Below are 22,116 nucleotides of genomic sequence, written 5' to 3'. Positions count from 1 at the left end.
ATTTATGAACCAGTAGTTAGAAGTAGAAAAGTTCAAACATAAACTACAAAGCTCATCTACAGCCACACCACACTGGATACGCCCAATCTCATCTGATCTTGGAAGCTAAGCAGTGTTGGGCCTGGTTAGTACTTGGATGGGAGACCACCTGGGAATACAAGGTGCTGTAGATATTTTTATACTGCCAACACCGTTCTGTTGATGCATTCCATTTTCAAACGTTTTCATTTATGAACCAGTAGTTAGAAGTAGAAAAGTTCTAACAGAAACCACAAAGCTCATCTACAGCCACACCACACTGGATACGCCCAATCTCATCTGATCTTGGAAGCTAAGCAGTGTTGGGCCTGGTTAGTACTTGGATGGGAGACCACCTGGGAATACAAGGTGCTGTAGATATTTTTATACTGCCAACACCGTTCTGTTGATGCATTCCATTTTCAAACGTATTCATTTATGAACCAGTAGTTAGAAGTAGAAAAGTTCAAACAGAAACCACAAAGCTCATCTACAGCCACACCACACTGGATACGCCAAATCTCATCTGATCTTGGAAGCTAAGCAGTGTTGGGCCTGGTCAGTACTTGGATGGGAGACCACCTGGGAATACAAGGTACTGTAGATATTTTTATACTGCCAACACCGTTCTGTTGATGCATTCCATTTTCAAACGTATTCATTTATGAACCAGTTGTTAGAAGTAGAAAAGTACTAACAGAAACCATAAAGCTCATCTACAGCCACACCACACTGGATACGCCCAATCTCATCTGATCTTGTTAGCTAAGCAGTGTTGGGCTTGTTAGTACTTGGATGGGAGACCCCCTGGGAATACAAGGTGCTGTAGATATTTTTATACTACCAACACCATTCTGTTGATGCATTCCATTTTAAAAAGTATTCATTTATGAACCAGTAGTTAGAAGTAGAAAAGTTCTAACAGAAACCAGAAAGTTCATCTACAGCAACACTACACTGGATACGCCCAATCTCATCTGATCTTGTTAGCTAAGCAGTGTTGGGCTTGTTAGTACTTGGATGGGAGACCACATGGGAATACAAGGTGCTGTAGATATTTTTATACTGCCAACACCGTTCTGTTGATGCATTCCATTTTCAAACGTATTCATTTATGAACCAGTAGTTAGAAGTAGAAAAGTTCTAACAGAAACCATAAAGCTCATCTACAGCCACACCACACTGGATACGCCCAATCTCATCTGATCTTGGATGCTAAGCAGTGTTGGGCCTGGTTAGTACTTGGATGGGAGACCACCTGGGAATACAAGGTGCTGTAGATATTTTTATACTACCAACACCGTTCTGTTGATGCATTCCATTTTCAAACGTATTCATTTATGAACCAGTAGTTAGAAGTAGAAAAGTTCTAACAGAAACCATAAAGCTCATCTACAGCCACACCACACTGGATACGCCCAATCTCATCTGATCTTGGAAGCTAAGCAGTGTTGGGCCTGGTTAGTACTTGGATGGGAGACCACCTGGGAATACAAGGTGCTGTAGATATTTTTATACTACCAACACCGTTCTGTTGATGCATTCCATTTTCAAACGTATTCATTTATGAACCAGTAGTTAGAAGTAGAAAAGTTCTAACAGAAACCACAAAGCTCATCTACAGCCACACCACACTGGATACGCCCAATCTCATCTGATCTTGGAAGCTAAGCAGTGTTGGGCCTGGTTAGTACTTGGATGGGAGACCACCTGGGAATACAAGGTGCTGTAGATATTTTTATACTGCCAACACCGTTCTGTTGATGCATTCCATTTTCAAACGTCTTCATTTATGAACCAGTAGTTAGAAGTAGAAAAGTTCTAACAGAAACCATAAAGCTTATCTACAGCCACACCACATTGTATACGCCCAATCTCATCTGATCTTGGAAGCTAAGCAGTGTTGGGCCTGGTTAGTACTTGGATGGGAGACCACCTGGGAATACAAGGTGCTGTAGATATTTTTATACTACCAACACCGTTCTGTTGATGCATTCCATTTTCAAACGTATTCATTTATGAACCAGTAGTTAGAAGTAGAAAAGTACTAACAGAAACCGTAAAGCTATTCTACAGCCACACCACACTGGATATGCCCAATCTCATCTGATCTTGGAAGCTAAGCAGTGTTGAGCCTGGTTAGTACTTGGATGGGAGACCACCTGGGAATACAAGGTGCTGTAGATATTTTTATACTGCCAACACCATTCTGTTGATGCATTCCATTTTAAAACGTATTCATTAATGAACCAGTAGTTAGAAGTAGAAAAGTTCTAACAGAAACCAGAAAGTTCATCTACAGCAAGACAACACTGGATACGCCCAATCTCATCTGATCTTGGAAGCTAAGCAGTATTGGGCCTGCTTAGTACTTGGATGGGAGACCACCGGGGAATACAAGGTGCTGTAGATATTTTTATACTACCAAGACCGTTCTGTTGATGCATTCAATTTTCAAATGTATTCATTTATGAACCAGTAGTTAGAAGTAGAAAAGTTCAAACAGAAACAGCAAAGCTCATCTACAGCCACACCACACTGTATACGCCCAATCTCATCTGATCTTGGAAGCTAAGCAGTGTTGGGCCTGGTTAGTACTTGGATGGGAGACCACCTGGGAATACAAGGTGCTGTAGATATTTTTATACTGCCAACACCGTTCTGTTGATGCATTCCATTTTCAAACGTATTCATTTATGAACCAGAAGTAGAAAAGTTCTAACAGAAACCACAAAGCTCATCTGCAGCCACAGCACACTGGATACGCCAAATCTCATCTGATCTTGGAAGCTAAGCAGTGTTGGGCCTGGTTAGTACTTGGATGGGAGACCACCTGGGAATACAAGGTGCTGTAGATATTTTTATACTGCCAACACCGTTCTGTTGATGCATTCCATTTTCAAACGTCTTCATTTATGTACCAGTAGTTAGAAGTAGAAAAGTTCTAACAGAAACCATAAAGCTCATCTACAGCCACACCACACTGTATACGCCCAATCTCATCTGATCTTGGAAGCTAAGCAGTGTTGGGCCTGGTTAGTACTTGGATGGGAGACCACCTGGGAATACAAGGTGCTGTAGATATTTTTATACTACCAACACCGTTCTGTTGATGCATTCCATTTTAAAACGTATTCATTAATGAACCAGTAGTTAGAAGTAGAAAAGTTCTAACAGAAACCAGAAAGTTCATCTACAGCAAGACCACACTGGATACGCCCAATCTCATCTGATCTTGGAAGCTAAGCAGTGTTGGGCCTGCTTAGTACTTGGATGGGAGACCACCGGGGAATACAAGGTGCTGTAGATATTTTTATACTGCCAAGACCGTTCTGTTGATGCATTCAATTTTCAAATGTATTCATTTATGAACCAGTAGTTAGAAGTAGAAAAGTTCAAACAGAAACAACAAAGCTCATCTACAGCCACACCATACTGGAAACGCCCAATCTCATCTGATCTTGGAAGCTAAGCAATGTTGGGCCTGGTTAGTACTTGGATGGGAGACCACCTGGGAATACAAGGTGCTGTAGATCTTTTTATACTGCCAACACCGTTCTGTTGATGCATTCCATTTTCAAACGTATTAATTTATGAACCAGTAGTTAGAAGTAGAAAAGTTCTAACAGAAACCACAAAGCTCATCTACAGCCACAGCACACTGGATACGCCCAATCTCATCTGATCTTGGAAGCTAAGCAGTGTTGGGCCTGGTTAGTACTTGGATGGGAGACCTCCTGGGAATACAAGGTGCTGTAGATATTTTTATACTGCCAACACCGTTCTGTTGATGCATTCCATTTTCAAACGTTTTCATTTATGAACCAGTAGTTAGAAGTAGAAAAGTTCTAACAGAAACCACAAAGCTCATCTACAGCCACACCACACTGGATACGCCCAATCTCATCTGATCTTGGAAGCTAAGCAGTGTTGGGCCTGGTTAGTACTTGGATGGGAGACCACCTGGGAATACAAGGTGCTGTAGCTATTTTTATACTGCCAACACCGTTCTGTTGATGCATTCCATTTTCAAACGTATTCATTTATGAACCAGTAGTTAGAAGTAGAAAAGTTCAAACAGAAACCACAAAGCTCATCTACAGCCAAACCACACTGGATACGCTAAATCTGATCTGATCTTGGAAGCTAAGCAGTGTTGGGCCTGGTCAGTACTTGGATGGGAGACCACCTGGGAATACAAGGTGCTGTAGATATTTTTATACTACCAACACCATTCTGTTGATGCATTCCATTTTAAAAAGTATTCATTTATGAGCCAGTAGTTAGAAGTAGAAAAGTTCTAACAGAAACCAGAAAGTTCATCTACAGCAACACCACACTGGATACGCCCAATCTCATCTGATCTTGTTAGCTAAGCAGTGTTGGGCAGGGTTAGTACTTGGATGGGAGACCACCTGGGAATACAAGGTGCTGTAGATATTTTTATACTGCCAACACAGTTCTGTTGATGCATTCCATTTTCAAATGTATTCATTTATGAACCAGTAGTTAGAAGTAGAAAAGTTCAAACAGAAACCACAAAGCTCATCTACAGCCACACCACACTGGATATCCCAATCTCATCTGATCTTGGAAGCTAAGCAGTGTTGGGCCTGGTTAGTACTTGGATGGGAGACCACCTGGGAATACAAGGTGCTGTAGATATTTTTATACTACCAACACCGTTCTGTTGATGCATTCCATTTTCAAACGTATTCATTTATGAACCAGTAGTTAGAAGTAGAAAAGTTCTAACAGAAACCATAAAGCTCATCTACAGCCACACCACACTGTATACGCCCAATCTCATCTGATCTTGGAAGCTAAGCAGTGTTGGGCCTGGTTAGTACTTGGATGGGAGACCACCTGGGAATACAAGGTGCTGTAGATATTTTTATACTATCAACACCGTTCTGTTGATGCATTCCATTTTCAAACGTATTCATTTATGAACCAGTAGTTAGAAGTAGAAAAGTACTAACAGAAACCATAAAGCTATTCTACAGCCACACCACACTGGATATGCCCAATCTCATCTGATCTTGGAAGCTAAGCAGTGTTGGGCCTGGTTAGTACTTGGATGGGAGACCACCTGGGAATACAAGGTGCTGTAGATATTTTTATACTGCCAACACCATTCTGTTGATGCATTCCATTTTAAAACGTATTCATTAATGAACCAGTAGTTAGAAGTAGAAAAGTTCTAACAGAAACCAGAAAGTTCATCTACAGCAACACCACACTGGATACGCCCAATCTCATCTGATCTTGGAAGCTAAGCAGTGTTGGGCCTGGTTAGTACTTGGATGGGAGACCACCTGGGAATATAAGGTGCTGTAGATATTTTTATACTGCCAACACCGTTCTGTTGATGCAATCCATTTTCAAACGTTTTCATTTATGAACCAGTAGTTAGAAGTAGAAAAGTTCTAACAGAAACCACAAAGCTCATCTACAGCCACACCACACTGGATACGCCCAATCTCATCTGATCTTGGAAGCTAAGCAGTGTTGGGCCTGGTTAGTACTTGGATGGGAGACCACCTGGGAATACAAGGTGCTGTAGCTATTTTTATACTGCCAACACCGTTCTGTTGATGCATTCCATTTTCAAACGTATTCATTTATGAACCAGTAGTTAGAAGTAGAAAAGTTCAAACAGAAACCACAAAGCTCATCTACAGCCAAACCACACTGGATACGCTAAATCTGATCTGATCTTGGAAGCTAAGCAGTGTTGGGCCTGGTCAGTACTTGGATGGGAGACCACCTGGGAATACAAGGTGCTGTAGATATTTTTATACTACCAACACCATTCTGTTGATGCATTCCATTTTAAAAAGTATTCATTTATGAGCCAGTAGTTAGAAGTAGAAAAGTTCTAACAGAAACCAGAAAGTTCATCTACAGCAACACCACACTGGATACGCCCAATCTCATCTGATCTTGTTAGCTAAGCAGTGTTGGGCAGGGTTAGTACTTGGATGGGAGACCACCTGGGAATACAAGGTGCTGTAGATATTTTTATACTGCCAACACAGTTCTGTTGATGCATTCCATTTTCAAATGTATTCATTTATGAACCAGTAGTTAGAAGTAGAAAAGTTCAAACAGAAACCACAAAGCTCATCTACAGCCACACCACACTGGATATCCCAATCTCATCTGATCTTGGAAGCTAAGCAGTGTTGGGCCTGGTTAGTACTTGGATGGGAGACCACCTGGGAATACAAGGTGCTGTAGATATTTTTATACTACCAACACCGTTCTGTTGATGCATTCCATTTTCAAACGTATTCATTTATGAACCAGTAGTTAGAAGTAGAAAAGTTCTAACAGAAACCATAAAGCTCATCTACAGCCACACCACACTGTATACGCCCAATCTCATCTGATCTTGGAAGCTAAGCAGTGTTGGGCCTGGTTAGTACTTGGATGGGAGACCACCTGGGAATACAAGGTGCTGTAGATATTTTTATACTATCAACACCGTTCTGTTGATGCATTCCATTTTCAAACGTATTCATTTATGAACCAGTAGTTAGAAGTAGAAAAGTACTAACAGAAACCATAAAGCTATTCTACAGCCACACCACACTGGATATGCCCAATCTCATCTGATCTTGGAAGCTAAGCAGTGTTGGGCCTGGTTAGTACTTGGATGGGAGACCACCTGGGAATACAAGGTGCTGTAGATATTTTTATACTGCCAACACCATTCTGTTGATGCATTCCATTTTAAAACGTATTCATTAATGAACCAGTAGTTAGAAGTAGAAAAGTTCTAACAGAAAACAGAAACCAGAAAGTTCATCTACAGCAACACCACACTGGATACGCCCAATCTCATCTGATCTTGGAAGCTAAGCAGTGTTGGGCCTGGTTAGTACTTGGATGGGAGACCACCTGGGAATATAAGGTGCTGTAGATATTTTTATACTGCCAACACCGTTCTGTTGATGCAATCCATTTTCAAACGTTTTCATTTATGAACCAGTAGTTAGAAGTAGAAAAGTTCTAACAGAAACCACAAAGCTCATCTACAGCCACACCACACTGGATACGCCCAATCTCATCTGATCTTGGAAGCTAAGCAGTGTTGGGCCTGGTTAGTACTTGGATGGGAGACCACCTGGGAATACAAGGTGCTGTAGATATTTTTATACTGCCAACACCGTTCTGTTGATGCATTCCATTTTCAAACGTATTCATTTATGAACCAGTAGTTAGAAGTAGAAAAGTTCAAACAGAAACCACAAAGCTCATCTACAGCCACACCACACTGGATACGCCAAATCTGATCTGATCTTGGAAGCTAAGCAGTGTTGGGCCTGGTCAGTACTTGGATGGGAGACCACCTGGGAATACAAGGTACTGTAGATATTGTTATACTGCCAACTCCGTTCTGTTGATGCATTCCATTTTCAAACGTATTCATTTATGAACCAGTTGTTAGAAGTAGAAAAGTTCCAACAGAAACCATAAAGCTCATCTACAGCCACACCACACTGGATACGCTCAATCTCTTCTGATCTTGGAAGCTAAGCAGTGTTGGGCCTGGTTAGTAATTGGATGGGAGACCACCTGGGAATACAAGGTGCTGTAGATATTTTTATACTACCAACACCATTATGTTGATGCATTCCATTTTAAAAAGTATTCATTTATGAACCAGTAGTTAGAAGTAGAAAAGTTCTAACAGAAACCAGAAAGTTCATCTACAGCAACACCACACTGGATACGCCCAATCTCATCTGATCTTGTTAGCTAAGCAGTGTTGGGCCTGGTTAGTACTTGGATGGGAGACCACCTGGGAATACAAGGTGCTGTAGATATTTTTATACTGCCAACACAGTTCTGTTGATGCATTCCATTTTCAAATGTATTCATTTATGAACCAGTAGTTAGAAGTAGAAAAGTTCAAACAGAAACCATAAAGCTCATCTATAGCCACACCACACTGTATACGCCCAATCTCATCTGATCTTGGAAGCTAAGCAGTGTTGGGCCTGGTTAGTACTTGGATGGGAGACCACCTGGGAATACAAGGTGCTGTAGATATTTTTATACTATCAACACCGTTCTGTTGATGCATTCCATTTTCAAACGTATTCATTTATGAACCAGTAGTTAGAAGTAGAAAAGTACTAACAGAAACCATAAAGCTATTCTACAGCCACACCACACTGGATATGCCCAATCTCATCTGATCTTGGAAGCTAAGCAGTGTTGGGCCTGGTTAGTACTTGGATGGGAGACCACCTGGGAATACAAGGTGCTGTAGATATTTTTATACTGCCAACACCATTCTGTTGATGCATTCCATTTTAAAACGTATTCATTAATGAACCAGTAGTTAGAAGTAGAAAAGTTCTAACAGAAACCAAAAAGTTCATCTACAGCAAGACCACACTGGATACGCCCAATCTCATCTGATCTTGGAAGCTAAGCAGTGTTGGGCCTGCTTAGTACTTGGATGGGAGACCACCGGGGAATACAAGGTGCTGTAGATATTTTTATACTGCCAACACCGTTCTGTTGATGCATTCAATTTTCAAATGTATTCATTTATGAACCAGTAGTTAGAAGTAGAAAAGTTCAAACAGAAACCACAAAGCTCATCTACAGCCACACCACACTGGATACGCCCAATCTCATCTGATCTTGGAAGCTAAGCAGTGTTGGGCCTGGTTAGTACTTGGATGGGAGACTACCTGGGAATACAAGGTGCTGTAGATATTTTTATACTGCCAACACCGTTCTGTTGATGCATTCCATTTTCAAACGTATTCATTTATGAACCAGTAGTTAGAAGTAGAAAAGTTCTAACAGAAACCAAAAAGTTCATCTACAGCAACACCACACTGGATACGCCCAATCTCATCTGATCTTGGAAGCTAAGCAGTGTTGGGCCTGGTTAGTACTTGGATGGGAGACTACCCGGTAATACAAGGTGCTGTAGATATTTTTATACTGCCAACACCGTTCTGTTGATGCATTCCATTTTCAAACGTATTCATTTATGAACCAGTAGTTAGAAGTAGAAAAGTTCTAACAGAAACCACAAAGCTCATCTACAGCCACACCACACTGGATACGCCCAATCTCATCTGATCTTGGAAGCTAAGCAGTGTTGGGCCTGGTTAGTACTTGGATGGGAGACCACCTGGGAATACAAGGTGCTGTAGATATTTTTATACTGCCAACACCGTTCTGTTGATGCATTCCATTTTCAAACGTATTCATTTATGAACCAGTAGTTAGAAGTAGAAAAGTTCAAACAGAAAAAACAAAGCTCATCTACAGCCACAGCACACTGGATACGCCAAATCTCATCTGATCTTGGAAGCTAAGCAGTGTTGGGCCTGGTCAGTACTTGGATGGGAGACCACCTGGGAATACAAGGTACTGTAGATATTTTTATACTGCCAACACCGTTCTGTTGATGCATTCCATTTTCAAACGTATTCATTTATGAACCAGTTGTTAGAAGTAGAAAAGTTCTAACAGAAACCATAAAGCTCATCTACAGCCACACCACACTGGATACGCCCAATCTCATCTGATCTTGGAAGCTAAGCAGTGTTGGGCCTGGTTAGTACTTGGATGGGAGACCACCTGGGAATACAAGGTGCTGTAGCTATTTTTATACTGCCAACACCGTTCTGTTGATGCATTCCATTTTCAAACGTATTCATTTATGAACCAGTAGTTAGAAGTAGAAAAGTTCAAACAGAAACCACAAAGCTCATCTACAGCCAAACCACACTGGATACGCTAAATCTGATCTGATCTTGGAAGCTAAGCAGTGTTGGGCCTGGTCAGTACTTGGATGGGAGACCACCTGGGAATACAAGGTGCTGTAGATATTTTTATACTACCAACACCATTCTGTTGATGCATTCCATTTTAAAAAGTATTCATTTATGAGCCAGTAGTTAGAAGTAGAAAAGTTCTAACAGAAACCAGAAAGTTCATCTACAGCAACACCACACTGGATACGCCCAATCTCATCTGATCTTGTTAGCTAAGCAGTGTTGGGCAGGGTTAGTACTTGGATGGGAGACCACCTGGGAATACAAGGTGCTGTAGATATTTTTATACTGCCAACACAGTTCTGTTGATGCATTCCATTTTCAAATGTATTCATTTATGAACCAGTAGTTAGAAGTAGAAAAGTTCAAACAGAAACCACAAAGCTCATCTACAGCCACACCACACTGGATATCCCAATCTCATCTGATCTTGGAAGCTAAGCAGTGTTGGGCCTGGTTAGTACTTGGATGGGAGACCACCTGGGAATACAAGGTGCTGTAGATATTTTTATACTACCAACACCGTTCTGTTGATGCATTCCATTTTCAAACGTATTCATTTATGAACCAGTAGTTAGAAGTAGAAAAGTTCTAACAGAAACCATAAAGCTCATCTACAGCCACACCACACTGTATACGCCCAATCTCATCTGATCTTGGAAGCTAAGCAGTGTTGGGCCTGGTTAGTACTTGGATGGGAGACCACCTGGGAATACAAGGTGCTGTAGATATTTTTATACTATCAACACCGTTCTGTTGATGCATTCCATTTTCAAACGTATTCATTTATGAACCAGTAGTTAGAAGTAGAAAAGTACTAACAGAAACCATAAAGCTATTCTACAGCCACACCACACTGGATATGCCCAATCTCATCTGATCTTGGAAGCTAAGCAGTGTTGGGCCTGGTTAGTACTTGGATGGGAGACCACCTGGGAATACAAGGTGCTGTAGATATTTTTATACTGCCAACACCATTCTGTTGATGCATTCCATTTTAAAACGTATTCATTAATGAACCAGTAGTTAGAAGTAGAAAAGTTCTAACAGAAACCAGAAAGTTCATCTACAGCAACACCACACTGGATACGCCCAATCTCATCTGATCTTGGAAGCTAAGCAGTGTTGGGCCTGGTTAGTACTTGGATGGGAGACCACCTGGGAATATAAGGTGCTGTAGATATTTTTATACTGCCAACACCGTTCTGTTGATGCAATCCATTTTCAAACGTTTTCATTTATGAACCAGTAGTTAGAAGTAGAAAAGTTCTAACAGAAACCACAAAGCTCATCTACAGCCACACCACACTGGATACGCCCAATCTCATCTGATCTTGGAAGCTAAGCAGTGTTGGGCCTGGTTAGTACTTGGATGGGAGACCACCTGGGAATACAAGGTGCTGTAGATATTTTTATACTGCCAACACCGTTCTGTTGATGCATTCCATTTTCAAACGTATTCATTTATGAACCAGTAGTTAGAAGTAGAAAAGTTCAAACAGAAACCACAAAGCTCATCTACAGCCACACCACACTGGATACGCCAAATCTGATCTGATCTTGGAAGCTAAGCAGTGTTGGGCCTGGTCAGTACTTGGATGGGAGACCACCTGGGAATACAAGGTACTGTAGATATTGTTATACTGCCAACTCCGTTCTGTTGATGCATTCCATTTTCAAACGTATTCATTTATGAACCAGTTGTTAGAAGTAGAAAAGTTCCAACAGAAACCATAAAGCTCATCTACAGCCACACCACACTGGATACGCTCAATCTCTTCTGATCTTGGAAGCTAAGCAGTGTTGGGCCTGGTTAGTAATTGGATGGGAGACCACCTGGGAATACAAGGTGCTGTAGATATTTTTATACTACCAACACCATTATGTTGATGCATTCCATTTTAAAAAGTATTCATTTATGAACCAGTAGTTAGAAGTAGAAAAGTTCTAACAGAAACCAGAAAGTTCATCTACAGCAACACCACACTGGATACGCCCAATCTCATCTGATCTTGTTAGCTAAGCAGTGTTGGGCCTGGTTAGTACTTGGATGGGAGACCACCTGGGAATACAAGGTGCTGTAGATATTTTTATACTGCCAACACAGTTCTGTTGATGCATTCCATTTTCAAATGTATTCATTTATGAACCAGTAGTTAGAAGTAGAAAAGTTCAAACAGAAACCATAAAGCTCATCTATAGCCACACCACACTGTATACGCCCAATCTCATCTGATCTTGGAAGCTAAGCAGTGTTGGGCCTGGTTAGTACTTGGATGGGAGACCACCTGGGAATACAAGGTGCTGTAGATATTTTTATACTATCAACACCGTTCTGTTGATGCATTCCATTTTCAAACGTATTCATTTATGAACCAGTAGTTAGAAGTAGAAAAGTACTAACAGAAACCATAAAGCTATTCTACAGCCACACCACACTGGATATGCCCAATCTCATCTGATCTTGGAAGCTAAGCAGTGTTGGGCCTGGTTAGTACTTGGATGGGAGACCACCTGGGAATACAAGGTGCTGTAGATATTTTTATACTGCCAACACCATTCTGTTGATGCATTCCATTTTAAAACGTATTCATTAATGAACCAGTAGTTAGAAGTAGAAAAGTTCTAACAGAAACCAAAAAGTTCATCTACAGCAAGACCACACTGGATACGCCCAATCTCATCTGATCTTGGAAGCTAAGCAGTGTTGGGCCTGCTTAGTACTTGGATGGGAGACCACCGGGGAATACAAGGTGCTGTAGATATTTTTATACTGCCAACACCGTTCTGTTGATGCATTCAATTTTCAAATGTATTCATTTATGAACCAGTAGTTAGAAGTAGAAAAGTTCAAACAGAAACCACAAAGCTCATCTACAGCCACACCACACTGGATACGCCCAATCTCATCTGATCTTGGAAGCTAAGCAGTGTTGGGCCTGGTTAGTACTTGGATGGGAGACTACCTGGGAATACAAGGTGCTGTAGATATTTTTATACTGCCAACACCGTTCTGTTGATGCATTCCATTTTCAAACGTATTCATTTATGAACCAGTAGTTAGAAGTAGAAAAGTTCTAACAGAAACCAAAAAGTTCATCTACAGCAACACCACACTGGATACGCCCAATCTCATCTGATCTTGGAAGCTAAGCAGTGTTGGGCCTGGTTAGTACTTGGATGGGAGACTACCCGGTAATACAAGGTGCTGTAGATATTTTTATACTGCCAACACCGTTCTGTTGATGCATTCCATTTTCAAACGTATTCATTTATGAACCAGTAGTTAGAAGTAGAAAAGTTCTAACAGAAACCACAAAGCTCATCTACAGCCACACCACACTGGATACGCCCAATCTCATCTGATCTTGGAAGCTAAGCAGTGTTGGGCCTGGTTAGTACTTGGATGGGAGACCACCTGGGAATACAAGGTGCTGTAGATATTTTTATACTGCCAACACCGTTCTGTTGATGCATTCCATTTTCAAACGTATTCATTTATGAACCAGTAGTTAGAAGTAGAAAAGTTCAAACAGAAAAAACAAAGCTCATCTACAGCCACAGCACACTGGATACGCCAAATCTCATCTGATCTTGGAAGCTAAGCAGTGTTGGGCCTGGTCAGTACTTGGATGGGAGACCACCTGGGAATACAAGGTACTGTAGATATTTTTATACTGCCAACACCGTTCTGTTGATGCATTCCATTTTCAAACGTATTCATTTATGAACCAGTTGTTAGAAGTAGAAAAGTTCTAACAGAAACCATAAAGCTCATCTACAGCCACACCACACTGGATACGCCCAATCTCATCTGATCTTGGAAGCTAAGCAGTGTTGGGCCTGGTTAGTTCTTGGATGGGAGACCCCCTGGGAATACAAGGTGCTGTAGATATTTTTATACTACCAACACCATTCTGTTGATGCATTCCATTTTAAAAAGTATTCATTTATGAACCAGTAGTTAGAAGTAGAAAAGTTCTTTCAGAAACCAGAAAGTTCATCTACAGCAACACCACACTGGATACGCCCAATCTCATCTGATCTTGTTAGCTAAGCAGTGTTGGGCCTGGTTAGTACTTGGATGGGAGACCACATGGGAATACAAGGTGCTGTAGATATTTTTATACTGCCAACACCGTTCTGTTGATGCATTCCATTTTCAAATGTATTCATTTATGAACCAGTAGTTAGAAGTAGAAAAGTTCAAACAGAAACCACAAAGCTCATCTACAGCCACACCACACTGGATACGCCCAATCTCATCTGATCTTGGAAGCTAAGCAGTTTTGGGCCTGGTTAGTACTTGGATATGAGACCACCAGGGAATACAAGGTGCTGTAGATATTTTTATACTGCCAACACCGGTCTGTTGATGCATTCCATTTTCAAACGTTTTCATTTATGAACCAGTAGTTAGAAGTAGAAAAGTTCTAACAGAAACCAGAAAGTTCATCTACAGCAACACCACACTGGATACGCCCAATCTCATCTGATCTTGGAAGCTAAGCAGTGTTGGGGCTGGTTAGTACTTGGATGGGAGACCACCTGGGAATACAAGGTGCTGTAGATATTTTTATACTGCCAACACCGTTCTGTTGATGCATTCCATTTTCAAACGTATTCATTTATGAACCAGTTGTTAGAAGTAGAAAAGTTCTAACAGAAACCATAAAGCTCATCTACAGCCACACCACACTGGATACGCCCAATCTCATCTGATCTTGGAAGCTAAGCAGTGTTGGGCCTGGTTAGTACTTGGATGGGAGACCCCCTGGGAATACAAGGTGCTGTAGATATTTTTATACTACCAACACCATTCTGTTGATGCATTCCATTTTAAAAAGTATTCATTTATGAACCAGTAGTTAGAAGTAGAAAAGTTCTAACAGAAACCAGAAAGTTCATCTACAGCAACACCACACTGGATACGCCCAATCTCATCTGATCTTGTTAGCTAAGCAGTGTTGGGCCTGGTTAGTACTTGGATGGGAGACCACATGGGAATACAAGGTGCTGTAGATATTTTTATACTGCCAACACCGTTCTGTTGATGCATTCCATTTTCAAATGTATTCATTTATGAACCAGTAGTTAGAAGTAGAAAAGTTCAAACAGAAACCACAAAGCTCATCTACAGCCACACCACACTGGATACGCCCAATCTCATCTGATCTTGGAAGCTAAGCAGTTTTGGGCCTGGTTAGTACTTGGATATGAGACCACCTGGGAATACAAGGTGCTGTAGATATTTTTATACTGCCAACACCGGTCTGTTGATGCATTCCATTTTCAAACGTTTTCATTTATGAACCAGTAGTTAGAAGTAGAAAAGTTCTAACAGAAACCAGAAAGTTCATCTACAGCAACACCACACTGGATACGCCCAATCTCATCTGATCTTGGAAGCTAAGCAGTGTTGGGGCAGGTTAGTACTTGGATGGGAGACTACCTGGGAATACAAGGTGCTGTAGATATTTTTATACTGCCAACACCGTTCTGTTGATGCATTCCATTTTCAAATGTATTCATTTATGAACCAGTAGTTAGAAGTAGAAAAGTTCAAACAGAAACCACAAAGCTCATCTACAGCCACACCACACTGGATATCCCAATCTCATCTGATCTTGGAAGCTAAGCAGTGTTGGGCCTGGTTAGTACTTGGATGGGAGACCACCTGGGAATACAAGGTGCTGTAGATATTTTTATACTACCAACACCGTTCTGTTGATGCATTCCATTTTCAAACGTATTCATTTATGAACCAGTAGTTAGAAGTAGAAAAGTTCTAACAGAAACCATAAAGCTCATCTACAGCCACACCACACTGTATACGCCCAATCTCATCTGATCTTGGAAGCTAAGCAGTGTTGGGCCTGGTTAGTACTTGGATGGGAGACCACCTGGGAATACAAGGTGCTGTAGATATTTTTATACTATCAACACCGTTCTGTTGATGCATTCCATTTTCAAACGTATTCATTTATGAACCAGTAGTTAGAAGTAGAAAAGTACTAACAGAAACCATAAAGCTATTCTACAGCCACACCACACTGGATATGCCCAATCTCATCTGATCTTGGAAGCTAAGCAGTGTTGGGCCTGGTTAGTACTTGGATGGGAGACCACCTGGGAATACAAGGTGCTGTAGATATTTTTATACTGCCAACACCATTCTGTTGATGCATTCCATTTTAAAACGTATTCATTAATGAACCAGTAGTTAGAAGTAGAAAAGTTCTAACAGAAACCAGAAAGTTCATCTACAGCAACACCACACTGGATACGCCCAATCTCATCTGATCTTGGAAGCTAAGCAGTGTTGGGCCTGGTTAGTACTTGGATGGGAGACCACCTGGGAATATAAGGTGCTGTAGATATTGTTATACTGCCAACTCCGTTCTGTTGATGCATTCCATTTTCAAACGTATTCATTTATGAACCAGTTGTTAGAAGTAGAAAAGTTCCAACAGAAACCATAAAGCTCATCTACAGCCACACCACACTGGATACGCTCAATCTCTTCTGATCTTGGAAGCTAAGCAGTGTTGGGCCTGGTTAGTAATTGGATGGGAGACCACCTGGGAATACAAGGTGCTGTAGATATTTTTATACTACCAACACCATTATGTTGATGCATTCCATTTTAAAAAGTATTCATTTATGAACCAGTAGTTAGAAGTAGAAAAGTTCTAACAGAAACCAGAAAGTTCATCTACAGCAACACCACACTGGATACGCCCAATCTCATCTGATCTTGTTAGCTAAGCAGTGTTGGGCCTGGTTAGTACTTGGATGGGAGACCACCTGGGAATACAAGGTGCTGTAGATATTTTTATACTGCCAACACAGTTCTGTTGATGCATTCCATTTTCAAATGTATTCATTTATGAACCAGTAGTTAGAAGTAGAAAAGTTCAAACAGAAACCATAAAGCTCATCTATAGCCACACCACACTGTATACGCCCAATCTCATCTGATCTTGGAAGCTAAGCAGTGTTGGGCCTGGTTAGTACTTGGATGGGAGACCACCTGGGAATACAAGGTGCTGTAGATATTTTTATACTATCAACACCGTTCTGTTGATGCATTCCATTTTCAAACGTATTCATTTATGAACCAGTAGTTAGAAGTAGAAAAGTACTAACAGAAACCATAAAGCTATTCTACAGCCACACCACACTGGATATGCCCAATCTCATCTGATCTTGGAAGCTAAGCAGTGTTGGGCCTGGTTAGTACTTGGATGGGAGACCACATGGGAATACAAGGTGCTGTAGATATTTTTATACTGCCAACACCATTCTGTTGATGCATTCCATTTTAAAACGTATTCATTAATGAACCAGTAGTTAGAAGTAGAAAAGTTCTAACAGAAACCAAAAAGTTCATCTACAGCAAGACCACACTGGATACGCCCAATCTCATCTGATCTTGGAAGCTAAGCAGTGTTGGGCCTGCTTAGTACTTGGATGGGAGACCACCGGGGAATACAAGGTGCTGTAGATATTTTTATACTGCCAACACCGTTCTGTTGATGCATTCAATTTTCAAATGTATTCATTTATGAACCAGTAGTTAGAAGTAGAAAAGTTCAAACAGAAACCACAAAGCTCATCTACAGCCACACCACACTGGATACGCCCAATCTCATCTGATCTTGGAAGCTAAGCAGTGTTGGGCCTGGTTAGTACTTGGATGGGAGACTACCTGGGAATACAAGGTGCTGTAGATATTTTTATACTGCCAACACCGTTCTGTTGATGCATTCCATTTTCAAACGTATTCATTTATGAACCAGTAGTTAGAAGTAGAAAAGTTCTAACAGAAACCAAAAAGTTCATCTACAGCAACACCACACTGGATACGCCCAATCTCATCTGATCTTGGAAGCTAAGCAGTGTTGGGCCTGGTTAGTACTTGGATGGGAGACTACCCGGTAATACAAGGTGCTGTAGATATTTTTATACTGCCAACACCGTTCTGTTGATGCATTCCATTTTCAAACGTATTCATTTATGAACCAGTAGTTAGAAGTAGAAAAGTTCTAACAGAAACCACAAAGCTCATCTACAGCCACACCACACTGGATACGCCCAATCTCATCTGATCTTGGAAGCTAAGCAGTGTTGGGCCTGGTTAGTACTTGGATGGGAGACCACCTGGGAATACAAGGTGCTGTAGATATTTTTATACTGCCAACACCGTTCTGTTGATGCATTCCATTTTCAAACGTATTCATTTATGAACCAGTAGTTAGAAGTAGAAAAGTTCAAACAGAAAAAACAAAGCTCATCTACAGCCACAGCACACTGGATACGCCAAATCTCATCTGATCTTGGAAGCTAAGCAGTGTTGGGCCTGGTCAGTACTTGGATGGGAGACCACCTGGGAATACAAGGTACTGTAGATATTTTTATACTGCCAACACCGTTCTGTTGATGCATTCCATTTTCAAACGTATTCATTTATGAACCAGTTGTTAGAAGTAGAAAAGTTCTAACAGAAACCATAAAGCTCATCTACAGCCACACCACACTGGATACGCCCAATCTCATCTGATCTTGGAAGCTAAGCAGTGTTGGGCCTGGTTAGTACTTGGATGGGAGACCCCCTGGGAATACAAGGTGCTGTAGATATTTTTATACTACCAACACCATTCTGTTGATGCATTCCATTTTAAAAAGTATTCATTTATGAACCAGTAGTTAGAAGTAGAAAAGTTCTTTCAGAAACCAGAAAGTTCATCTACAGCAACACCACACTGGATACGCCCAATCTCATCTGATCTTGTTAGCTAAGCAGTGTTGGGCCTGGTTAGTACTTGGATGGGAGACCACATGGGAATACAAGGTGCTGTAGATATTTTTATACTGCCAACACCGTTCTGTTGATGCATTCCATTTTCAAATGTATTCATTTATGAACCAGTAGTTAGAAGTAGAAAAGTTCAAACAGAAACCACAAAGCTCATCTACAGCCACACCACACTGGATACGCCCAATCTCATCTGATCTTGGAAGCTAAGCAGTTTTGGGCCTGGTTAGTACTTGGATATGAGACCACCTGGGAATACAAGGTGCTGTAGATATTTTTATACTGCCAACACCGGTCTGTTGATGCATTCCATTTTCAAACGTTTTCATTTATGAACCAGTAGTTAGAAGTAGAAAAGTTCTAACAGAAACCAGAAAGTTCATCTACAGCAACACCACACTGGATACGCCCAATCTCATCTGATCTTGGAAGCTAAGCAGTGTTGGGGCTGGTTAGTACTTGGATGGGAGACCACCTGGGAATACAAGGTGCTGTAGATATTTTTATACTGCCAACACCGTTCTGTTGATGCATTCCATTTTCAAACGTATTCATTTATGAACCAGTTGTTAGAAGTAGAAAAGTTCTAACAGAAACCATAAAGCTCATCTACAGCCACACCACACTGGATACGCCCAATCTCATCTGATCTTGGAAGCTAAGCAGTGTTGGGCCTGGTTAGTACTTGGATGGGAGACCCCCTGGGAATACAAGGTGCTGTAGATATTTTTATACTACCAACACCATTCTGTTGATGCATTCCATTTTAAAAAGTATTCATTTATGAACCAGTAGTTAGAAGTAGAAAAGTTCTAACAGAAACCAGAAAATTCATCTACAGCAACACCACACTGGATACGCCCAATCTCATCTGATCTTGTTAGCTAAGCAGTGTTGGGCCTGGTTAGTACTTGGATGGGAGACCACATGGGAATACAAGGTGCTGTAGATATTTTTATACTGCCAACACCGTTCTGTTGATGCATTCCATTTTCAAATGTATTCATTTATGAACCAGTAGTTAGAAGTAGAAAAGTTCAAACAGAAACCACAAAGCTCATCTACAGCCACACCACATTGGATACGCCCAATCTCATCTGATCTTGGAAGCTAAGCAGTTTTGGGCCTGGTTAGTACTTGGATATGAGACCACCTGGGAATACAAGGTGCTGTAGATATTTTTATACTGCCAACACCGGTCTGTTGATGCATTCCATTTTCAAACGTTTTCATTTATGAACCAGTAGTTAGAAGTAGAAAAGTTCTAACAGAAACCAGAAAGTTCATCTACAGCAACACCACACTGGATACGCCCAATCTCATCTGATCTTGGAAGCTAAGCAGTGTTGGGGCTGGTTAGTACTTGGATGGGAGACTACCTGGGAATACAAGGTGCTGTAGATATTTTTATACTGCCAACACCGTTCTGTTGATGCATTCCATTTTCAAACGTATTCATTTATGAACCAGTAGTTAGAAGTAGAAAAGTTCTAACAGAAACCACAAAGCTCATCTGCAGCCACACCACACTGGATACGCCCAATCTCATCTGATCTTGGAAGCTAAGCAGTGTTGGGCCTGGTTAGTACTTGGATGGGAGACCACCTGGGAATACAAGGTGCTGTAGCTATTTTTATACTGCCAACACCGTTCTGTTGATGCATTCCATTTTAAAACGTATTCATTTATGAACCAGTAGTTAGAAGTAGAAAAGTTCTAACAGAAACCACTAAGCTCATCTACAGCCACACCACAGTGGATACGCCCAATCTCATCTGATCTTGGAAGCTTAGCAGTGTTGGGCCTGGTTAGTACTTGGATGGGAGACCACCTGGGAATACAAGGTGCTGTAGATATTTTATACTGCCAACACCGTTCTGTTGATGCATTCCATTTTCAAACGTTTTCATTTATGAACCAGTAGTTAGAAGTAGAAAAGTTCTAACAGAAACCACAAAGCTTATCTACAGCCACACCACACTGGATACGCCCAATCTCATCTGATCTTGGAAGCTAATCAGTGTTGGGCCTGGTTAGTACTTGGATGGGAGACCACCTGGGAATACAAGGTGCTGTAGATATTTTTATACTGCCAACACCGTTCTGTTGATGCATTCCATTTTCAAACGTATTCATTTATGAACCAGTAGTTAGAAGTAGAAAAGTTCTAACAGAAACCACAAAGCTCATCTACAGCCACACCACACTGGATACGCCCAATCTCATCTGATCTTGGAAACTAAGCAGTGTTGGGCCTGGTTAGTACTTGGATGAGAGGCCACCTGGGAATACAAGGTGCTGTAGATATTTTTATACTGTCAACACCGTTCTGTTGATGCATTCCATTTTAAAACGTATTCATTTATGAACCAGTAGTTAGAAGTAGAAAAGTTCTAACAGAAACCAGAAAGTTCATCTACAGCAACACCACACTGGATACGCCCAATCTCATCTGATCTTGGAAGCTAAGCAGTGTTGGGCCTGGTTAGTACTTGGATGGGAGACCACCTGGGAATACAAGGTGCTGTAGATATTTTTATACTGCCAACACCGTTCTGTTGATGCATTCCATTTTCAAACGTTTTCATTTATGAACCAGTAGTTAGAAGTAGAAAAGTTCTAACAGAAACCACAGAGCTCATCTACAGCCACACCACACTGGATACGCCCAATCTCATCTGATCTTGGAAGCTAAGCAGTGTTGGGCCTGGTTAGTACTTGGATGGGAGACCACCTGGGAATACAAGGTGCTGTAGATATTTTTATACTACCAACACCGTTCTGTTGATGCATTCCATTTTCAAACGTATTCATTTATGAACCAGTAGTTAGAAGTAGAAAAGTTCAAACAGAAACCACAAAGCTCATCTACAGCCACACCACACTGGATACGCCCAATCTCATCTGATCTTGGAAGCTAAGCAGTGTTCGGCCTGGTTAGTACTTGGATTGGAGACCACCTGGGAATACAAGGTGCTGTAGATATTTTTATACTGCCAACACCGTTCTGTTGATGCATTCCATTTTCAAACGTAATCATTTATGAACCAGTAGTTAGAAGTAGAAAAGTTCTAACAGAAACCACAAAGCTCATCTACAGCCACACCACACTGGATACGCCCAATCTCATCTGATCTTGGAAGCTAAGCAGTGTTGGGCCTGGTTAGTACTTGGTTGGGAGACCACCTGGGAATACAAGGTGCTGTAGATATTTTTATACTGCCAACACCGTTCTGTTGATGCATTCCATTTTCAAATGTTTTCATTTATGAACCAGTAGTTAGAAGTAGAAAAGTTCTAACAGAAACCACAAAGCTCATCTACAGCCACACCACACTGGATACGCCCAATCTCATCTGATCTTGGAAGCTAAGCAGTGTTGGGCCTGGTTAGTACTTGGATGGGAGACCACCTGGGAATACAAGGTGCTGTAGATATTTTTATACTGCCAACACCGTTCTGTTG

At 41.1% G+C, this 22,116-nt stretch overlaps 63 non-coding genes and 35 pseudogenes across 63 annotated transcripts; all 98 read left to right on the top strand.

The window, feature by feature from the left end:
• The first annotated feature begins 54 nt into the window (after positions 1–54).
• On the top strand, positions 55–173 carry LOC135068713 (5S ribosomal RNA). The gene has a single exon (XR_010254906.1). It is a non-coding gene; the product is annotated as a 5S ribosomal RNA (ribosomal RNA).
• A 107-nt stretch (positions 174–280) lies between these two features.
• Positions 281–399, top strand: LOC135068702 (5S ribosomal RNA). The gene has a single exon (XR_010254895.1). It is a non-coding gene; the product is annotated as a 5S ribosomal RNA (ribosomal RNA).
• A 107-nt stretch (positions 400–506) lies between these two features.
• Positions 507–625, top strand: LOC134886812 (5S ribosomal RNA). The gene has a single exon (XR_010170885.1). It is a non-coding gene; the product is annotated as a 5S ribosomal RNA (ribosomal RNA).
• Positions 626–732: 107 nt separating this feature from the next.
• Positions 733–850, top strand: LOC134890071 (5S ribosomal RNA; annotated as a pseudogene).
• Positions 851–957: 107 nt separating this feature from the next.
• On the top strand, positions 958–1,075 carry LOC134894244 (5S ribosomal RNA; annotated as a pseudogene).
• Positions 1,076–1,182: 107 nt separating this feature from the next.
• On the top strand, positions 1,183–1,301 carry LOC135062591 (5S ribosomal RNA). Its single transcript, XR_010248941.1, has one exon. It is a non-coding gene; the product is annotated as a 5S ribosomal RNA (ribosomal RNA).
• Positions 1,302–1,408: 107 nt separating this feature from the next.
• On the top strand, positions 1,409–1,527 carry LOC135068690 (5S ribosomal RNA). The gene has a single exon (XR_010254884.1). It is a non-coding gene; the product is annotated as a 5S ribosomal RNA (ribosomal RNA).
• A 107-nt stretch (positions 1,528–1,634) lies between these two features.
• LOC135068679 (5S ribosomal RNA) lies at positions 1,635–1,753 on the top strand. The gene has a single exon (XR_010254873.1). It is a non-coding gene; the product is annotated as a 5S ribosomal RNA (ribosomal RNA).
• Positions 1,754–1,860: 107 nt separating this feature from the next.
• Positions 1,861–1,979, top strand: LOC135060868 (5S ribosomal RNA). The gene has a single exon (XR_010247262.1). It is a non-coding gene; the product is annotated as a 5S ribosomal RNA (ribosomal RNA).
• Positions 1,980–2,086: 107 nt separating this feature from the next.
• On the top strand, positions 2,087–2,205 carry LOC134887129 (5S ribosomal RNA; annotated as a pseudogene).
• A 107-nt stretch (positions 2,206–2,312) lies between these two features.
• LOC134895113 (5S ribosomal RNA) lies at positions 2,313–2,431 on the top strand (annotated as a pseudogene).
• A 107-nt stretch (positions 2,432–2,538) lies between these two features.
• LOC134901400 (5S ribosomal RNA) lies at positions 2,539–2,657 on the top strand. The gene has a single exon (XR_010174892.1). It is a non-coding gene; the product is annotated as a 5S ribosomal RNA (ribosomal RNA).
• A 100-nt stretch (positions 2,658–2,757) lies between these two features.
• Positions 2,758–2,876, top strand: LOC134890134 (5S ribosomal RNA; annotated as a pseudogene).
• Positions 2,877–2,983: 107 nt separating this feature from the next.
• Positions 2,984–3,102, top strand: LOC134901399 (5S ribosomal RNA). Its single transcript, XR_010174891.1, has one exon. It is a non-coding gene; the product is annotated as a 5S ribosomal RNA (ribosomal RNA).
• A 107-nt stretch (positions 3,103–3,209) lies between these two features.
• LOC134886160 (5S ribosomal RNA) lies at positions 3,210–3,328 on the top strand. The gene has a single exon (XR_010170251.1). It is a non-coding gene; the product is annotated as a 5S ribosomal RNA (ribosomal RNA).
• Positions 3,329–3,435: 107 nt separating this feature from the next.
• On the top strand, positions 3,436–3,554 carry LOC135062957 (5S ribosomal RNA). The gene has a single exon (XR_010249298.1). It is a non-coding gene; the product is annotated as a 5S ribosomal RNA (ribosomal RNA).
• A 107-nt stretch (positions 3,555–3,661) lies between these two features.
• Positions 3,662–3,780, top strand: LOC135066083 (5S ribosomal RNA). The gene has a single exon (XR_010252342.1). It is a non-coding gene; the product is annotated as a 5S ribosomal RNA (ribosomal RNA).
• Positions 3,781–3,887: 107 nt separating this feature from the next.
• On the top strand, positions 3,888–4,006 carry LOC135060560 (5S ribosomal RNA). Its single transcript, XR_010246953.1, has one exon. It is a non-coding gene; the product is annotated as a 5S ribosomal RNA (ribosomal RNA).
• A 107-nt stretch (positions 4,007–4,113) lies between these two features.
• On the top strand, positions 4,114–4,232 carry LOC134892055 (5S ribosomal RNA; annotated as a pseudogene).
• Positions 4,233–4,339: 107 nt separating this feature from the next.
• Positions 4,340–4,458, top strand: LOC134892024 (5S ribosomal RNA; annotated as a pseudogene).
• Positions 4,459–4,565: 107 nt separating this feature from the next.
• LOC134886217 (5S ribosomal RNA) lies at positions 4,566–4,683 on the top strand. Its single transcript, XR_010170308.1, has one exon. It is a non-coding gene; the product is annotated as a 5S ribosomal RNA (ribosomal RNA).
• A 107-nt stretch (positions 4,684–4,790) lies between these two features.
• On the top strand, positions 4,791–4,909 carry LOC134901398 (5S ribosomal RNA). The gene has a single exon (XR_010174890.1). It is a non-coding gene; the product is annotated as a 5S ribosomal RNA (ribosomal RNA).
• A 107-nt stretch (positions 4,910–5,016) lies between these two features.
• On the top strand, positions 5,017–5,135 carry LOC135064430 (5S ribosomal RNA). Its single transcript, XR_010250736.1, has one exon. It is a non-coding gene; the product is annotated as a 5S ribosomal RNA (ribosomal RNA).
• A 107-nt stretch (positions 5,136–5,242) lies between these two features.
• On the top strand, positions 5,243–5,361 carry LOC135063638 (5S ribosomal RNA). Its single transcript, XR_010249964.1, has one exon. It is a non-coding gene; the product is annotated as a 5S ribosomal RNA (ribosomal RNA).
• Positions 5,362–5,468: 107 nt separating this feature from the next.
• Positions 5,469–5,587, top strand: LOC135060559 (5S ribosomal RNA). Its single transcript, XR_010246952.1, has one exon. It is a non-coding gene; the product is annotated as a 5S ribosomal RNA (ribosomal RNA).
• A 107-nt stretch (positions 5,588–5,694) lies between these two features.
• Positions 5,695–5,813, top strand: LOC134892054 (5S ribosomal RNA; annotated as a pseudogene).
• Positions 5,814–5,920: 107 nt separating this feature from the next.
• LOC134892023 (5S ribosomal RNA) lies at positions 5,921–6,039 on the top strand (annotated as a pseudogene).
• A 107-nt stretch (positions 6,040–6,146) lies between these two features.
• LOC134886216 (5S ribosomal RNA) lies at positions 6,147–6,264 on the top strand. Its single transcript, XR_010170307.1, has one exon. It is a non-coding gene; the product is annotated as a 5S ribosomal RNA (ribosomal RNA).
• A 107-nt stretch (positions 6,265–6,371) lies between these two features.
• On the top strand, positions 6,372–6,490 carry LOC134901396 (5S ribosomal RNA). Its single transcript, XR_010174888.1, has one exon. It is a non-coding gene; the product is annotated as a 5S ribosomal RNA (ribosomal RNA).
• Positions 6,491–6,597: 107 nt separating this feature from the next.
• On the top strand, positions 6,598–6,716 carry LOC135064429 (5S ribosomal RNA). The gene has a single exon (XR_010250735.1). It is a non-coding gene; the product is annotated as a 5S ribosomal RNA (ribosomal RNA).
• Positions 6,717–6,830: 114 nt separating this feature from the next.
• Positions 6,831–6,949, top strand: LOC135063636 (5S ribosomal RNA). The gene has a single exon (XR_010249962.1). It is a non-coding gene; the product is annotated as a 5S ribosomal RNA (ribosomal RNA).
• Positions 6,950–7,056: 107 nt separating this feature from the next.
• LOC135068667 (5S ribosomal RNA) lies at positions 7,057–7,175 on the top strand. Its single transcript, XR_010254862.1, has one exon. It is a non-coding gene; the product is annotated as a 5S ribosomal RNA (ribosomal RNA).
• A 107-nt stretch (positions 7,176–7,282) lies between these two features.
• On the top strand, positions 7,283–7,401 carry LOC134892400 (5S ribosomal RNA; annotated as a pseudogene).
• A 107-nt stretch (positions 7,402–7,508) lies between these two features.
• Positions 7,509–7,627, top strand: LOC134888262 (5S ribosomal RNA; annotated as a pseudogene).
• A 107-nt stretch (positions 7,628–7,734) lies between these two features.
• On the top strand, positions 7,735–7,853 carry LOC134886790 (5S ribosomal RNA). The gene has a single exon (XR_010170864.1). It is a non-coding gene; the product is annotated as a 5S ribosomal RNA (ribosomal RNA).
• Positions 7,854–7,960: 107 nt separating this feature from the next.
• On the top strand, positions 7,961–8,079 carry LOC135060613 (5S ribosomal RNA). Its single transcript, XR_010247006.1, has one exon. It is a non-coding gene; the product is annotated as a 5S ribosomal RNA (ribosomal RNA).
• Positions 8,080–8,186: 107 nt separating this feature from the next.
• On the top strand, positions 8,187–8,305 carry LOC135064428 (5S ribosomal RNA). Its single transcript, XR_010250734.1, has one exon. It is a non-coding gene; the product is annotated as a 5S ribosomal RNA (ribosomal RNA).
• A 107-nt stretch (positions 8,306–8,412) lies between these two features.
• On the top strand, positions 8,413–8,531 carry LOC134886159 (5S ribosomal RNA). Its single transcript, XR_010170250.1, has one exon. It is a non-coding gene; the product is annotated as a 5S ribosomal RNA (ribosomal RNA).
• Positions 8,532–8,638: 107 nt separating this feature from the next.
• On the top strand, positions 8,639–8,757 carry LOC135061705 (5S ribosomal RNA). The gene has a single exon (XR_010248078.1). It is a non-coding gene; the product is annotated as a 5S ribosomal RNA (ribosomal RNA).
• Positions 8,758–8,864: 107 nt separating this feature from the next.
• Positions 8,865–8,983, top strand: LOC134891047 (5S ribosomal RNA; annotated as a pseudogene).
• A 107-nt stretch (positions 8,984–9,090) lies between these two features.
• On the top strand, positions 9,091–9,209 carry LOC135068656 (5S ribosomal RNA). Its single transcript, XR_010254851.1, has one exon. It is a non-coding gene; the product is annotated as a 5S ribosomal RNA (ribosomal RNA).
• Positions 9,210–9,316: 107 nt separating this feature from the next.
• On the top strand, positions 9,317–9,435 carry LOC134892744 (5S ribosomal RNA; annotated as a pseudogene).
• A 107-nt stretch (positions 9,436–9,542) lies between these two features.
• Positions 9,543–9,661, top strand: LOC135060558 (5S ribosomal RNA). Its single transcript, XR_010246951.1, has one exon. It is a non-coding gene; the product is annotated as a 5S ribosomal RNA (ribosomal RNA).
• Positions 9,662–9,768: 107 nt separating this feature from the next.
• LOC134892053 (5S ribosomal RNA) lies at positions 9,769–9,887 on the top strand (annotated as a pseudogene).
• Positions 9,888–9,994: 107 nt separating this feature from the next.
• Positions 9,995–10,113, top strand: LOC134892022 (5S ribosomal RNA; annotated as a pseudogene).
• Positions 10,114–10,220: 107 nt separating this feature from the next.
• On the top strand, positions 10,221–10,338 carry LOC134886215 (5S ribosomal RNA). Its single transcript, XR_010170306.1, has one exon. It is a non-coding gene; the product is annotated as a 5S ribosomal RNA (ribosomal RNA).
• A 107-nt stretch (positions 10,339–10,445) lies between these two features.
• LOC134901395 (5S ribosomal RNA) lies at positions 10,446–10,564 on the top strand. The gene has a single exon (XR_010174886.1). It is a non-coding gene; the product is annotated as a 5S ribosomal RNA (ribosomal RNA).
• A 107-nt stretch (positions 10,565–10,671) lies between these two features.
• LOC135064427 (5S ribosomal RNA) lies at positions 10,672–10,790 on the top strand. Its single transcript, XR_010250733.1, has one exon. It is a non-coding gene; the product is annotated as a 5S ribosomal RNA (ribosomal RNA).
• Positions 10,791–10,897: 107 nt separating this feature from the next.
• LOC135063635 (5S ribosomal RNA) lies at positions 10,898–11,016 on the top strand. Its single transcript, XR_010249961.1, has one exon. It is a non-coding gene; the product is annotated as a 5S ribosomal RNA (ribosomal RNA).
• Positions 11,017–11,123: 107 nt separating this feature from the next.
• On the top strand, positions 11,124–11,242 carry LOC135068645 (5S ribosomal RNA). Its single transcript, XR_010254840.1, has one exon. It is a non-coding gene; the product is annotated as a 5S ribosomal RNA (ribosomal RNA).
• A 107-nt stretch (positions 11,243–11,349) lies between these two features.
• On the top strand, positions 11,350–11,468 carry LOC134892399 (5S ribosomal RNA; annotated as a pseudogene).
• Positions 11,469–11,575: 107 nt separating this feature from the next.
• Positions 11,576–11,694, top strand: LOC134888261 (5S ribosomal RNA; annotated as a pseudogene).
• A 107-nt stretch (positions 11,695–11,801) lies between these two features.
• LOC134886789 (5S ribosomal RNA) lies at positions 11,802–11,920 on the top strand. The gene has a single exon (XR_010170863.1). It is a non-coding gene; the product is annotated as a 5S ribosomal RNA (ribosomal RNA).
• Positions 11,921–12,027: 107 nt separating this feature from the next.
• LOC135060612 (5S ribosomal RNA) lies at positions 12,028–12,146 on the top strand. Its single transcript, XR_010247005.1, has one exon. It is a non-coding gene; the product is annotated as a 5S ribosomal RNA (ribosomal RNA).
• A 107-nt stretch (positions 12,147–12,253) lies between these two features.
• On the top strand, positions 12,254–12,372 carry LOC135064426 (5S ribosomal RNA). Its single transcript, XR_010250732.1, has one exon. It is a non-coding gene; the product is annotated as a 5S ribosomal RNA (ribosomal RNA).
• A 107-nt stretch (positions 12,373–12,479) lies between these two features.
• Positions 12,480–12,598, top strand: LOC134886158 (5S ribosomal RNA). Its single transcript, XR_010170249.1, has one exon. It is a non-coding gene; the product is annotated as a 5S ribosomal RNA (ribosomal RNA).
• Positions 12,599–12,705: 107 nt separating this feature from the next.
• Positions 12,706–12,824, top strand: LOC135061704 (5S ribosomal RNA). Its single transcript, XR_010248077.1, has one exon. It is a non-coding gene; the product is annotated as a 5S ribosomal RNA (ribosomal RNA).
• A 107-nt stretch (positions 12,825–12,931) lies between these two features.
• Positions 12,932–13,050, top strand: LOC134891045 (5S ribosomal RNA; annotated as a pseudogene).
• A 107-nt stretch (positions 13,051–13,157) lies between these two features.
• On the top strand, positions 13,158–13,276 carry LOC135068632 (5S ribosomal RNA). Its single transcript, XR_010254828.1, has one exon. It is a non-coding gene; the product is annotated as a 5S ribosomal RNA (ribosomal RNA).
• Positions 13,277–13,383: 107 nt separating this feature from the next.
• Positions 13,384–13,502, top strand: LOC134892743 (5S ribosomal RNA; annotated as a pseudogene).
• A 107-nt stretch (positions 13,503–13,609) lies between these two features.
• LOC135065946 (5S ribosomal RNA) lies at positions 13,610–13,728 on the top strand. The gene has a single exon (XR_010252211.1). It is a non-coding gene; the product is annotated as a 5S ribosomal RNA (ribosomal RNA).
• Positions 13,729–13,835: 107 nt separating this feature from the next.
• LOC134887763 (5S ribosomal RNA) lies at positions 13,836–13,954 on the top strand (annotated as a pseudogene).
• A 107-nt stretch (positions 13,955–14,061) lies between these two features.
• On the top strand, positions 14,062–14,180 carry LOC134894359 (5S ribosomal RNA; annotated as a pseudogene).
• A 107-nt stretch (positions 14,181–14,287) lies between these two features.
• LOC134886055 (5S ribosomal RNA) lies at positions 14,288–14,406 on the top strand. The gene has a single exon (XR_010170152.1). It is a non-coding gene; the product is annotated as a 5S ribosomal RNA (ribosomal RNA).
• Positions 14,407–14,513: 107 nt separating this feature from the next.
• LOC134900961 (5S ribosomal RNA) lies at positions 14,514–14,632 on the top strand. The gene has a single exon (XR_010174462.1). It is a non-coding gene; the product is annotated as a 5S ribosomal RNA (ribosomal RNA).
• A 107-nt stretch (positions 14,633–14,739) lies between these two features.
• Positions 14,740–14,858, top strand: LOC134887762 (5S ribosomal RNA; annotated as a pseudogene).
• A 107-nt stretch (positions 14,859–14,965) lies between these two features.
• On the top strand, positions 14,966–15,084 carry LOC134892975 (5S ribosomal RNA; annotated as a pseudogene).
• A 107-nt stretch (positions 15,085–15,191) lies between these two features.
• Positions 15,192–15,310, top strand: LOC134890204 (5S ribosomal RNA; annotated as a pseudogene).
• Positions 15,311–15,417: 107 nt separating this feature from the next.
• LOC134886214 (5S ribosomal RNA) lies at positions 15,418–15,535 on the top strand. The gene has a single exon (XR_010170305.1). It is a non-coding gene; the product is annotated as a 5S ribosomal RNA (ribosomal RNA).
• A 107-nt stretch (positions 15,536–15,642) lies between these two features.
• Positions 15,643–15,761, top strand: LOC134901394 (5S ribosomal RNA). The gene has a single exon (XR_010174885.1). It is a non-coding gene; the product is annotated as a 5S ribosomal RNA (ribosomal RNA).
• Positions 15,762–15,868: 107 nt separating this feature from the next.
• LOC135064425 (5S ribosomal RNA) lies at positions 15,869–15,987 on the top strand. Its single transcript, XR_010250731.1, has one exon. It is a non-coding gene; the product is annotated as a 5S ribosomal RNA (ribosomal RNA).
• A 107-nt stretch (positions 15,988–16,094) lies between these two features.
• LOC135063634 (5S ribosomal RNA) lies at positions 16,095–16,213 on the top strand. The gene has a single exon (XR_010249960.1). It is a non-coding gene; the product is annotated as a 5S ribosomal RNA (ribosomal RNA).
• Positions 16,214–16,320: 107 nt separating this feature from the next.
• On the top strand, positions 16,321–16,439 carry LOC134888260 (5S ribosomal RNA; annotated as a pseudogene).
• Positions 16,440–16,546: 107 nt separating this feature from the next.
• Positions 16,547–16,665, top strand: LOC134886787 (5S ribosomal RNA). The gene has a single exon (XR_010170861.1). It is a non-coding gene; the product is annotated as a 5S ribosomal RNA (ribosomal RNA).
• Positions 16,666–16,772: 107 nt separating this feature from the next.
• LOC135060611 (5S ribosomal RNA) lies at positions 16,773–16,891 on the top strand. Its single transcript, XR_010247004.1, has one exon. It is a non-coding gene; the product is annotated as a 5S ribosomal RNA (ribosomal RNA).
• A 107-nt stretch (positions 16,892–16,998) lies between these two features.
• On the top strand, positions 16,999–17,117 carry LOC135066215 (5S ribosomal RNA). Its single transcript, XR_010252469.1, has one exon. It is a non-coding gene; the product is annotated as a 5S ribosomal RNA (ribosomal RNA).
• A 107-nt stretch (positions 17,118–17,224) lies between these two features.
• LOC134886157 (5S ribosomal RNA) lies at positions 17,225–17,343 on the top strand. Its single transcript, XR_010170248.1, has one exon. It is a non-coding gene; the product is annotated as a 5S ribosomal RNA (ribosomal RNA).
• Positions 17,344–17,450: 107 nt separating this feature from the next.
• LOC135061708 (5S ribosomal RNA) lies at positions 17,451–17,569 on the top strand. Its single transcript, XR_010248081.1, has one exon. It is a non-coding gene; the product is annotated as a 5S ribosomal RNA (ribosomal RNA).
• A 107-nt stretch (positions 17,570–17,676) lies between these two features.
• LOC134891044 (5S ribosomal RNA) lies at positions 17,677–17,795 on the top strand (annotated as a pseudogene).
• Positions 17,796–17,902: 107 nt separating this feature from the next.
• LOC135068621 (5S ribosomal RNA) lies at positions 17,903–18,021 on the top strand. The gene has a single exon (XR_010254816.1). It is a non-coding gene; the product is annotated as a 5S ribosomal RNA (ribosomal RNA).
• A 107-nt stretch (positions 18,022–18,128) lies between these two features.
• On the top strand, positions 18,129–18,247 carry LOC134892741 (5S ribosomal RNA; annotated as a pseudogene).
• Positions 18,248–18,354: 107 nt separating this feature from the next.
• On the top strand, positions 18,355–18,473 carry LOC134900960 (5S ribosomal RNA). The gene has a single exon (XR_010174461.1). It is a non-coding gene; the product is annotated as a 5S ribosomal RNA (ribosomal RNA).
• Positions 18,474–18,580: 107 nt separating this feature from the next.
• LOC134887761 (5S ribosomal RNA) lies at positions 18,581–18,699 on the top strand (annotated as a pseudogene).
• A 107-nt stretch (positions 18,700–18,806) lies between these two features.
• On the top strand, positions 18,807–18,925 carry LOC134892973 (5S ribosomal RNA; annotated as a pseudogene).
• Positions 18,926–19,032: 107 nt separating this feature from the next.
• LOC134886054 (5S ribosomal RNA) lies at positions 19,033–19,151 on the top strand. Its single transcript, XR_010170151.1, has one exon. It is a non-coding gene; the product is annotated as a 5S ribosomal RNA (ribosomal RNA).
• A 107-nt stretch (positions 19,152–19,258) lies between these two features.
• LOC134900959 (5S ribosomal RNA) lies at positions 19,259–19,377 on the top strand. The gene has a single exon (XR_010174460.1). It is a non-coding gene; the product is annotated as a 5S ribosomal RNA (ribosomal RNA).
• A 107-nt stretch (positions 19,378–19,484) lies between these two features.
• On the top strand, positions 19,485–19,603 carry LOC134887760 (5S ribosomal RNA; annotated as a pseudogene).
• Positions 19,604–19,710: 107 nt separating this feature from the next.
• LOC134894089 (5S ribosomal RNA) lies at positions 19,711–19,829 on the top strand (annotated as a pseudogene).
• Positions 19,830–19,936: 107 nt separating this feature from the next.
• LOC134890365 (5S ribosomal RNA) lies at positions 19,937–20,055 on the top strand (annotated as a pseudogene).
• Positions 20,056–20,162: 107 nt separating this feature from the next.
• LOC135064335 (5S ribosomal RNA) lies at positions 20,163–20,281 on the top strand. The gene has a single exon (XR_010250644.1). It is a non-coding gene; the product is annotated as a 5S ribosomal RNA (ribosomal RNA).
• A 107-nt stretch (positions 20,282–20,388) lies between these two features.
• LOC134887204 (5S ribosomal RNA) lies at positions 20,389–20,507 on the top strand (annotated as a pseudogene).
• Positions 20,508–20,613: 106 nt separating this feature from the next.
• LOC135061742 (5S ribosomal RNA) lies at positions 20,614–20,732 on the top strand. Its single transcript, XR_010248115.1, has one exon. It is a non-coding gene; the product is annotated as a 5S ribosomal RNA (ribosomal RNA).
• A 107-nt stretch (positions 20,733–20,839) lies between these two features.
• Positions 20,840–20,958, top strand: LOC134890790 (5S ribosomal RNA; annotated as a pseudogene).
• Positions 20,959–21,065: 107 nt separating this feature from the next.
• Positions 21,066–21,184, top strand: LOC135059717 (5S ribosomal RNA). The gene has a single exon (XR_010246118.1). It is a non-coding gene; the product is annotated as a 5S ribosomal RNA (ribosomal RNA).
• A 107-nt stretch (positions 21,185–21,291) lies between these two features.
• On the top strand, positions 21,292–21,410 carry LOC135068610 (5S ribosomal RNA). Its single transcript, XR_010254804.1, has one exon. It is a non-coding gene; the product is annotated as a 5S ribosomal RNA (ribosomal RNA).
• Positions 21,411–21,517: 107 nt separating this feature from the next.
• Positions 21,518–21,636, top strand: LOC134891061 (5S ribosomal RNA; annotated as a pseudogene).
• A 107-nt stretch (positions 21,637–21,743) lies between these two features.
• Positions 21,744–21,862, top strand: LOC134901906 (5S ribosomal RNA). Its single transcript, XR_010175381.1, has one exon. It is a non-coding gene; the product is annotated as a 5S ribosomal RNA (ribosomal RNA).
• Positions 21,863–21,969: 107 nt separating this feature from the next.
• On the top strand, positions 21,970–22,088 carry LOC135068599 (5S ribosomal RNA). The gene has a single exon (XR_010254793.1). It is a non-coding gene; the product is annotated as a 5S ribosomal RNA (ribosomal RNA).
• The last annotated feature ends 28 nt before the right edge of the window (positions 22,089–22,116 follow it).

The sequence above is a fragment of the Pseudophryne corroboree genome, chromosome 3, assembly GCF_028390025.1.
Source record: "Pseudophryne corroboree isolate aPseCor3 chromosome 3, aPseCor3.hap2, whole genome shotgun sequence".
Classification (NCBI taxonomy): Eukaryota; Metazoa; Chordata; class Amphibia; order Anura; family Myobatrachidae; genus Pseudophryne; species Pseudophryne corroboree.
Note: the sequence above shows the minus strand (reverse complement) of the source record. Positions and strands in the feature narration are given on the sequence as shown.